General features: G+C 41.8%; 1 pseudogene; it reads left to right on the forward strand.

The window, feature by feature from the left end:
* The window catches only part of LOC142454661 (bifunctional phosphoribosylaminoimidazole carboxylase/phosphoribosylaminoimidazole succinocarboxamide synthetase pseudogene), a 78173-nt pseudogene extending 75335 nt beyond the window's left edge, over positions 1-2838 (forward strand).
* The last annotated feature ends 8909 nt before the right edge of the window (positions 2839-11747 follow it).

Genomic DNA, 11747 nt, shown 5'->3' on the forward strand with positions numbered 1-11747 from the left:
AACCACTGACTGAGGGCCTGAATCAAAGATTAGCTAGATGCCAGGAAGAAAGGGGCAATGGTAAAGAAAGCTCCTCCTCCTCCCTTCCCTCAAACCAGCCCCTCACCCCACTTAAGGACTTTACTGTAGTAATGATTGCATAGGAAGAGATTCTTGCCTTTGTTTGAACACCAAAGTGTGAAAGAAAATACTGAATTGGATATTTAATTACAGAACTGACAATGTGCTCTTGTAACTTCAAGGACTGTAGCACTGTACATTACCTATGAGTGACCAGAAACATCATACTTTCTGGCAGTTTCTATTCAGAGGCCAGAGAAAGCTTCCTCCCCTGAAAACATTTTAAAGTGACAATAGGAAGTAAAGAAATGAAGTTCTACTTTTATTATGTACCATGAGTTCTTATGTTAAACACTCTGGTTACAGGTAGTAGTGAATTCTTCACCATTAACATGCAAATATAACTGCTGACAACCTGTCAAGGATGTGGTTTTTATTGCTGTTGTTTTTGTTGTTAGATGCTGTTGAGTAATTTCCAACTATGGTAACCCGATGAATAATTTTTGAGCCCATTGTTGCAGCCACTATGCCAGTCCATCTCCTCAGTGGTTGTGTTAGTCTGGGTACTTTAGAGAAGCAAATCCACAGAAACTCATGTATAAGAGAGAGTTTTACATAAAGGGTAAATGCACCTCAAGAAAACATCCCAACCCAGTACTGCCCAAGCCCACAGTCCAACATTAACCCATATGCCTGACACCAATACACAAAGTCCTCCTCCATCTCACACAACACACACAATGATGCCGTCTGCAGGAGGAAAGCCAAATCAGTGAGCATGTAATCATCTCAGCGCTGGCAGGGGTCTCCACATGGCTGCTCCAGCACCCAGGGTTGCATCAGGGTAGGTCTATGTAGCTTCTCCTTGGGTATGTCTGGCAGGAAGTGAGCTTTGCCAGCTGAAGCATGGAACTGGCTAAGGCAGCTGTACCCTGGTCCGACCATTAGAGCATCTGGACCATTTTGTTCTCCTTCTGCCCTTCAATTAACTCCTTATCAGCCAGGTTGGCACAATAAACTTTAATTCAGTGGTCATCTTTTTCAATGACTGTCCACCTGGAATACTGTTCTTTTTCAGGGACTGGCACATGTCCTGATAGCATGACCAAGTACCTGAGCCAAAGTCTTACCATCCTCACTTCTAACGAGAATTCTGGCTGTGCTTCTTCCAAGGCAGGTTTGTGTTTCCTTCTGACAGTCTGTGATGCTTTTGTTATTCTTCTTCAGCCTTGTAAATCAAGTGCATCAATATGGTCTGCCCTGTTAATTGTGCAACCATTTTCACAGGCATATGAGCTGATTAACAATACCATGGCTTGGCTCAGGCATGCTTGAGTCTTTCAAGTGGCATCCTTGGTCTTGCACATTTTAAGGAGGTCCTGTGCTGTAGATTGGCCCAATGAAATGTATGAATGGTTTGAGAAGCTGTGGTGACATCGTGGTTACATGCTGGGCTGCTCACCACAAGGTTATTAGTTCCAAACTACCAGCTGCTGTGCTGGAGAAAGACAGGGCTTTCTACTCCTGTAAAGAGCTAAAATCTTGAGATGCTACCTTCTTTACTTCTCACGGTGAGGGCTCCCAGCCAGCCTGCTCAAGGTGATAGTGACCTCTGAGGTGCTGCTCATTGGTCCAAGACTCTATGAGGGGGACACAAAAGAATCCTGTGGGTTGGAAAATAATCCAAGGAAGGTTCTCCTGCAGCCCGAGGGCCAGATTACAGTAGGGAATGCTGTAGGCAAACCTGTGATATCAAATAAAATTGCCAGTTGTATTTTTCAGTTGTTATAGGAAGCATGTATCAAAACTGCTTTTACCAAAACATTGGCGGGGGGAGACAGCTTTCATTCCCCCACCATATGAAATGACTCCCATTGAGTGGACATGTAGAAGAATAGCAACTGGTTCTTTTCCCAAAAGGAACCCTGGCATCAAGGAAGGCTACAGGTTTTACCCACCCTAAGTGGAGATGTTTTTCAAGGATCGTGACAGTAACGTTGCACAGTGGTCTGGGAACAGCTTATTGCTGCCAGACCGAAATGGATATCATGAATCATGCCACACAAGTCATTTGGTAAATACTGGAAAAATCTTGGTTGCCCTAGGACTATACATTGGTTAACATGGAGGCTGGATTTGGTGTTGATGGAGCCGTCGTAGAAATTGTCCTTGCTGATGTTATTGATTATGATGCCTTGGAGACTCTGGCCATCAGGGAATCGAGGCCAACAGAAGGACAGACAGTCATAGCATGACCTAAAGAACTGCAGATGGTCAGGAAACATTTTGAGTGGGTTGCAGAAAGAGGAGATCTGCTTCTGAAACCACAAAGTCAGTACAGGATTGTAGTATGGATGGGCTCAACCTCGGATCTCCATCTTTGTAAGAGAATCAAGGAGGCTTGTGGAAATGTTGGCATCCCATGTGAACTTCAAGTAGCATCTGCCCATCAAGGCTCAGAAGAAACGGAGGATTACAGCAGTGTATGCACGGATGGCCATTTTACTCTCTTTGCTGCATGAGCAATGGTTTGGGACCAGTGATTCCTGGTAACATTGCATATCCAATGATCAGTTGTCCTTCCCTCAGACCAGAATGAGGGGATCAGGATATGTGGTCTCGGCTGGTCAACTATACTTTCTCCAGTAGGATCAGCCAGTTTGCCACTCAGATCTTTGACTCAAACAATCATTTGGATGGGCCAAACTTTGAGGAAGCATCTTAAATACATGGATTTCCTTGGAGCAGGCTAACAAGAAAGGAGAATGCATTTTATGAAAACTTCATAGTGTTTATTATGAGAAAAAATTCTACAAATTCCTAATTTAGCTGCAGGAAAAAATAATGTAAGATGAAAAATTCTATGTTAGAGAAAAATAAAATATATTGAATACTTGATTCTCAAAAAAATGAAAGAAAAAAATAGAGTTACAGTGTTGGAAACTCACAGGGGCGGGTCTATCCTGTCTTATGGGGTATGAGTTGGCCTGGACTCACTGGAAATGAGTTTGGAGTTTGATTTTTGTGCAGCAGATTTGTCTAAAGAAGTACATCGATGTTTTCTGGACAGCTCTGTCCTTGAGTGTTGATTGTGGATCCAACAAAACGAAATCCTTAACAACTTAGATATTCCCTCTCTTAGAATGGTGTCTGTTGGTCCAGCTGTGAGGAGTTTGGTTTTCTTTGCTTTTAATCCATGCTGAAGGCTCCACTCTTTGATTTTCATCAGAAAGTGCTTCATGTCCCCCTTGTTTCTGCAAGTCAGGTTGGTTTGTCTGCAGGTTTGAGGTTAATTAGTTTCCCTCCAATACTGATGCTTCTCTTTCTTCCTATAGTGCAGCTGCCTGGATGATTCACTTGTCATACAAACTGAGTCAATATGGTAAAAGGATACAACCCTGACCCATACCTTTCCTGGTTTTAAACCATGTACGGTTTTCTTGTTCTGTTTACATGACTACCTTCTAATCCATGTACGAGTTCTGAAATTTCCATTCTTCTCAAAGTGCTCCATATTTTTTAATAGTCGCCACAGTTGAATGCTTCTGTGTAGTTATTAACACACAAGTAAACATCTTTCTGGATTTCTCTGCTTTTTACCAAGAGCCAGCTGATGTCAGCAAGGTCAGCTCTGGTACCGCATCCTCTTCTGAATCCAGCTTGAATTCTGGCAGCTCCCGTCAATGTAATGCCGTGACTGCTGTTGACTTAGCTTCAGCAAGCTCTTACTTGCATGTGCTATTAATAATACTCATTTCTTTGTACTGTGGGTTAGTTCTTTGCAGTGGACACAGGTATGGAGCTCTTCCAGTCCGCTGTCTTCCAAATCTGTTGGCAGAGAGAAGTGAGTGCGTCCAGTGCTCCATCAGATTAGGGAAATATTTCAATTGGTATATTGTTAACTCCTGATGCCTTGGTTTTCAAGAATACCCTCAATGTAGTTTGGACTTCTTCCTTCAAAATCATAGGTTCTTGATCATATGCCAACTCTTGACATGGTTGAGTTTTGACCACGGATATTATCGAAGAATATTGAGTATTTGAAGTGTGATTTCAACAAGCATCCTTTAAAGTGGTTCAAGCTCTAGTGGTTTATGGTTCTGTGCTACTTAACCATGTTAGCATCTTCTTTCCTAAGAAAAAAATTGACAGAGAGACTGAAAAGCACACAAATGGATGTGCGATGATTGTAGTGTATGTAGAGATGGTGTTCAATAGCTGGGAAGGAGCTGACCCAGTAAGTGCTCCCCAAGAAAGGACATTTGCCCTAGTTTCAAAGGGTAAAAATGCCGATCTTTAAAAACCCTGAAATATGTGGTGAGATAAAATAGATGGAATCGACTTGGAATTTTAAATCCTACTGCCCACGCGCAAACATTTGCATGCTATTGTGAGGGGGGCTGTTCAAATTAGATGCTAATGTGAAAGAATACAGCCAAGACTCATTTTTTAAAGCTGGTTTATCTCCAAATGTATGAGTGTTTTATTACTGTTATTATAAATGCCCTTTAATGCGGGCCTTCTCATTCATTAGCTCGGAGAGTTCCAAAGCGAAATGAAAAACAACAGTCTCTTGACAAGCTTGCAGACTTTAAAGCCGTGAGTGTGGGTGGAAGAAATGAGTGTTGCGAAGCTTTATAGACTTCGATAAGATTGCTTGATTCTGAAAGGATGACACAAATAAGCCTCTTCAAAGGACTTGCTGAGTGTATCATGGAAATTTCCACGTCACTTTTGGGAACTTGATAACCTTAGGAACTGGGGGTGTAAATAAGTTATTGCCTGCAAAAGTGGAGCCAAAACTTTTACTGGCATGCTCACAAAATTTTAAAGCTCACCCTGGCAATTTCTGAAAAGTCAGCCTGTAAGTTGGCATTTTCGCATGAATATGATTGTCTACTTTATACTGAGAAACAGGAATTTTCTCTTAAGAAATAGGATGAAAATTGATGTTTAGTGTTTATTTTGTGCCAGATAGTTAAATTACCTCATTTATCTTGACAATAAGTAAATGAGGTCAGTATTATTAACTCTATTTTCAATGTAAAGAAACTGAGACATAAAGAAAAATAACAGCTAAAGCACACATAAAGTTTACTATGTGTCAGATACTGCTTGGAATACTTTTTGTATGGATTTGTATAGATATTATTTACTATGTGTCAGATACTACTTGGGATACTTTTTATATGGATTGACACATTTGATCCCTTCAGCAACCTTAACTACCACCTCTATGTCAGTTTGTGATACTGTGGTGACTCATATGCTGGAAATGATGCCACCCTTATTTCAAATATCCAAAGGGTCACCCAAAGCAGACAACTTTTAGAGGAACTTCCAGACTAAGATATGGAAGAAATGCCTGGTGATTTACTTCTAAAACTTAGCCCATGATAATCATATGGGTCACAACATAACATTGTCTAACTCACTTGCTTTGGTTGTTGTGTTAGTATGGGTACATTAGATAAACAAATCCAAAGAAACTCATACGTATAAGAGAGAGTATTATATAAAGATGGAGTGCACATCAAGAAAACATCCCAACCCAGTGCTGCCCAAGCCCACAAGTCCAACATTAGCCCATATGTCTGACGTCAATACACAAAGTCCTCCTCCATCTCACAAAACACATGCAATGATGCTGACTGCAGAAGGAAAGTTGAGTCAGTGAATGTGTAAGCATCTCAGCGCTGCCAGGGGTCTTCACACGGGTGCTCCAGCAGCAGGGTAGGTGCATGTGCTTCTCCTTGGGGATGTCTTGCAGGAAGTGAACCTTGCTGGCTGAAGCAGGGAACTGGCTAAGGCAGCTGCACCCTGCTCTGACCATCAGCAAGCAAGAAACCCGAGGCCTAGAAAGGCGAAGCTAACCAAGCCATTTATCTCTCTGCTCTTCAATTAACCCACATGTGTTTTTCAGCCAGGTTGGCACAATAAACATCAACTATCTCAGTTGTGTATCCTACCAACCACTAGAGGAGGACCATGTAGAGCAAGGAAGACCCTTGTGTGAGATGGATTGGCACAACAGCCCAGAGGATAGATTAAAATACATCAGTGATAGTGTGAATGACAGAGGTGCAGGCAACTCTTTATTTCTGTTGAATATAAGATTATGATAGATCAGAGACAACTGGAAGACACCTATCTAACATGAAAACAGTAGGTGTCATTACTATTCCCATTTTGCAGGCGAAAAAGCGGAAGCAAGTGAAATGAATGACTTCTTTAGGATAAGTGATGGAGGCAGAATTTGGATGCAGTTTGCACCCTCCAGCTACTAAGCTAAGAGTGCCAAGAGTCCAGACAGCTAGGAAATGACACTCATTCTTCCAGTCTATCTACCTCTTGAAATCTTTCAGGGTTCAAGGCTCCACTACAGTGAGAATCATTATTTCACCCTATGAGAATGCTGCTAGGGTAAATCGTTTCCCTGGGGTCCTATGGCCATAATACTTGTAGTTCTTCTTAGCAAATATTTAATTCTAATTAAGCTGTTTACATATAGTTTATTTGAAGAATGAGACTAATATCTTATTTATATCTCTAAGCAACCAAACTTTGTAAAGGGCATATTTAAGAAATTTGAAAATAAGCAAATGAGCAATTAAAAAAAAAAGCATTGTCTCCTTTGTTCCCTGTAAAGGAGAAACCTAACATGTGTGAAAAGGCTAGTAGCAGATGATATTAGCATAAGAGACCAAATAGAAGGGAGTGGAAAACGCCATTAAATCTTAATTAAATTATTTCTGAGAACTTTTTGAAGCCCCATTGTCTAAAACAACAGATATGTAACACACCATTATCTTTTTCATTTGCATGTAATCCTGTCCTAAATCCCACTGGGCTCTGGTCACCGCAGAGAACATAGTCTCTGTTACACAGAAGACATCACTTGGGGTTCTCCAAAGCAAAGAAACAGGGTGTCTGTTCCCCAAGATGAAGACATCTACCTTCGTTCTAAATGGGGCAGCTCAGGCAGGGGTGTAGTGAAAGCAGCCAGGAGCTGGGAATTAAATGATCTGGATTTAAATAAATCCCCATCACCGCCGTGTACTAGTCATGTGCTTGGGAAGTTCTGGGGCTTCCTTGTGTTCCCACAGATGATGGTTGCCATCCTCATAACACTGTCACATTGGATTGCTTTTTGGGGAAATTAAGGGAAATGAAAATCCCTGATACATCAATTCTCATACATACTGTTTGAACAAGTTGAGTTCCCTCCATTCCTGTGAGGAAAATTCCATGGGCTCTTAGTGATCTCCAGCCTGGATAACCATCCTGGATGTATTCCCAGAGTTCGCATCACTGTGGCTTCCTGCAGTACTTAGGCCACTCAATTCCAAGTTCAGCAACCAAGCCACTTCAGGAGCCTTGCATCTTGCTGTGCACTGGGCCAGAGCTTTCCAGTACATTGCTGCTGCCACTGGCTCCCCGCTAGACCCCCAAAGGCGATCTCACTTTTCCTTAGGACTTCTGTGAGACTCTCTCCAGCTGTCATCACTGCCTCACAGTTCTTTCTGTCTCGCAAGCTGTGATCGCACTTCCCAGAGTCCCAGCATTCGCTCAGCCACAAACGTTGACTGAGAGCCTCTTAAGCGCTAGGCCAGACCCTGGAGTTGTGAAGATGTTGCTTTCCAGGAGCTCAGAAGTCCGAAGGTGAAACAGACAGACAAACCAACCCTCACAATGCAGTATGGGACGTGTGAAGAAGGAGGGAAGCCCAGGCTGTATGAGAACACAGATCAGGGAAGGGCCCCCTGCAGAATGGCCCCTTCAAGTAGTCCAGTTCTTCAACTTCCAGAGAGACAGTGAATGACAAAGAAATGACAGATCCTGACCAACGAGATAAAGAATCTGGGGGCGGGTAAAGGCTTTCTGGAGCCATGTTTTGCAACTTCCCTGAGCGGTGCTCTGTGGAAGGTCAAGTTTTCCAATCCCAGCAACTCCCTTTGCTCCCCAACCTACATGCTGGGGCCAAGCGTCTGTGCCCTTTCTACCGCTGGTGGCCTCTCTCCCTCTGATCGCCCTTGGGTTCAGGTTCTAGGCCAACAGATTTAATTCAGCCAGAAAACAGTGATTGCAACATAAAACATGGGCAGAAATGTCTCATCGTTAAATAACAATATCCCCCACCCCTCAACCGCTCTCACTGATAGTAGAACTTGAACTTGGCTTGCTTCTCCATTAGTAGTGATGGATTTGGGCCAAGGCTTCCATTTGTTTCTCTTGCTGCCGTTGCACCAAAAGCATCCATTCACAAGCAGAGCAGATCGAGTCAAAAGGGTTTCACAAGTCAAATGGATGTATTTGTCTTCCAAGGGGATTGGACTCAGGGTTTGGCCTTTATTAGAAATGTGTTCCCAACCCCTAACATAAAGTCTTAAGCTCTGAGAAGTCCAGTCTATGAGTCCAGTACCAACGCTACTTGAGCAATGCTTAACTTTGGAGCCATTATAAGAAATAGCTGTAATGATGAGTCTGTGTACAACCTTACTGTGTTTTTCATCAAAGAGCAGATTACAAAAATTAAATAACTCTCACAGTGAATAAAACAAAGCCTAGGAAGAGGAAAAGCCATAATTAAGGGGAATTACTTTTAAATATCAAAATATATCAAAATTTGATATATTTTAAAATATATTTTTAAATATATATCAAAATTTGATGTATATTTGAATTCTTAAAAAGAAGGGGCAAATCGAGAGCCCGGGTTGCTCAGTGATTACATGTTGGGCTCACTTCAAGGTCAGCCACTGGAAACCTCAAGCTGCTCCCAGGGAGAAGGACAAGGTTCTCCACCGGTAAAGAGCCTCAGAAACCCGTAGGGGCAGTGCCACCGTGTCCTAGAGGGTGACTGTGAGGTGGACTTGGCACAATGGAAGTGAATTTGCGAGGTCGCCTGTTCACTTCGCTAATCTCTCAATCTAGGAGGTAGTTTATTTGTTCATGTTGTTGTTGTTAGACTGAACTCATGGTGATCTCATGCATAACAAAATGCTGCCAGGTTCAAGTGATCCATTGGGGTTTAGAACACTGAAACACCAGGATTATCACTCACTGCTTTCAGCATTCATCCCCAGACCTTTCTTCATAGTCTTTAATTTGGAAGCTTTACTGAAATCATATCAACATCCTAGCAACACTCAAGTCTACATGGAAATTGGGTGTTAGCTTACATGAATTGCATTGATCCAGAATCTAACCAAGTCTCCCATATAGAAGGCAAGAATTTTCCCACTGAACTACTGATGTCATCCTCTTTGCACCTCGTAAGAATTTGATACATACTAAAGAAATCTAAAACGACTTGCCCAAACTCTGCAAGAATGTAGCTATAAGAAATTAATTAGTTGAGATCAAAGATAGATGCTTAATATTAGGAGTCAGACCAAAATGAAAATCCTTCTAATGAAATACATTATAAAATGTATTTGGCCAGCTAATAATATAAGAACTACAAGCTTGGGAAATAAAAGTAATGAACTTTATCAGAGCATAAGAAAACGTCAACAAATGTCTTCAGAGATGTTGGAAATGTCCACTGGTTGAATTCTTTAATAGTCTGTAACTAAACAGACTATTAACACATAAACCTAAAATAAGAAATGGGAAAAGAAAGTTTAAAACAGGGTGAAAATAGCTATTCTCACCTATCTGCCATGAATTTGCCACTACCTAAGATATTTTCTTGTTTTTAATTTCCCCACATAATCAGTAGAAAACACATGCAAACTGGGCCTTCTGAGTAACAACATCTTTAAAAAATTATTATCATTGTTGTTCCCTAAGCCACCCATTTCCGGATTCCTAAAATACCTTTAGCTACTAAGAGGACCTTTCACAAATATGTTATTCTGAGCCACGGAAATAAATTCCTTTTCTGCCCCCAAATGAGATAGTCATGCATAAACAACACATTGCTTCCTTACAAAATAAAGCACGATGAAGCTTTCAAAAATAATTAAAAAGAGCCAAATGAGAAATCCTTTGCAAGCGGCCACATGCAATTTCCACGCCCCACCCCTCTTCTTTTACATTGTACACTGGCTTTGCGCCCCCAAGAGCCTGAGCATAAACAATCCCAGCCTGCCTCCCTGTGCAGAGCCCTGGTCTCTCTGCAGCTGCCAGTCTAGGGCAGTGACTGGGTGGTAATTGGCATGCCCTATGGACAAGCTGCTATCTGCAGACGAGGTGTTAATAAAGTTTAATTCCTGTAGCCTGTTTACTCTCAAGAATGAGCTGGAGGAGAGGTGCTACCAATCAATAAGCATGACTGTTTCCACTGTTGGGGTTCAGGCCAAGAGGGGAGAGGCTGACTTTGGACTGAGCACTGGGGCGATGCCATGAGAAAGGGGCGCCTGAGAGTTCCTAGAGATGAAGGGAGGGGGAGAAGTGGTTATTTGGAGAGCTGAGAAATCAAACCTATCATTGGGTCATTTTACTGATGTTTTCTTCCATCTATAATTTTATTTAGAAATGAGGGGAACGCCAAACATCATTTGTCTCACAGATGGATTCATATACACAATACCTAACCTGATTTCACCCCAGTCATTTAAAAAGTGCATCAACTAGTTTTATTCAGAGAAGAGAAGCATTTGAAAACAGTTGCTTAGCATATATATGCCTTTTCTGTTTGTTCTCACTGTTTCAGTGTCTATATATCAGACGCTTACAGTAGTCCATTAGTACTGAACCAGGACAGCCATGTGATGTAGAGACTATTGCTACTCAAAGTATGGTCCACAGTCCAAAGGGTGACATCACTTGAGGACTTGTCAGAAAAGACAGACCCACCAGAACCACTGATGCCGAACTTGCACTTTAACAAGAACCTCAGTGGTTGGCTATACATTAATATTTATGAAGCATGAGTATAGAACAGTCATTTCCAAACCATTAAAAATTATTCATCCCTCTCCACTAAGAAAAAGAAATAGTAACACTCTTGCATGTGTGTATAAATAATTATAAACGACACTAAGGACCTTTGAGAATTTTGTGGGGAAAATTCCATGAGCTTTTTATTTTATTTCTCCGTAAAAGTGGATGTCCCCTTGCATATGCACTACTGTAGCCTTCTCGGTTTTATGAGGCTTAAAACATAAAACTGCAATAACAACTTCAAATTGCTACACATTCTCATAATTTCTTACCAAAACTCAGTGGATCATCTTGAGCGGACTTCTCTTTGCAGATCCCTGGCCATGAGGCTGTTCTCTGTGCTTAAGATACAAAGGCCTGGGTGAGTCTGACTCTCCTACATCAGTTTGTGCTCCGAACAGGGCCCGGCATAATTCTCAGGAAAAACGCAGTCGCACAGAAATCTGGTTTGAAGGAGGAAGAGCTTTCAGAGGAGAGTAGCTCTCAGGAAGAGGAGCCGTGAGCAAGGAGAGGCTGATCATCCTACACCAAGTCGCACGAAGAGAAAGGGTACCTACTTTACTCCTAGACAGGTTCGTGAACCAAGAGGATTCAGATTCTTCAGAAATATCAGTAGCGGTGGGAAATGTTCAAGTAAGGTACGGACAGGGAATGAAAATCTGGTGACAATTAGTAGCAGAATAATGAAAAAAAAATGTTTTGAGAAAAACTGACCTGGGTTCTAATGTGGGCTCTTTTATACTGTGTGGCCCTGGGAACCTACCGTATATACTCGAATATAAGACGACCTGAGTATA

Source organism: Tenrec ecaudatus, chromosome 8 (genome assembly GCF_050624435.1).
Source record: "Tenrec ecaudatus isolate mTenEca1 chromosome 8, mTenEca1.hap1, whole genome shotgun sequence".
In the NCBI taxonomy this organism is placed as follows: Eukaryota; Metazoa; Chordata; class Mammalia; order Afrosoricida; family Tenrecidae; genus Tenrec; species Tenrec ecaudatus.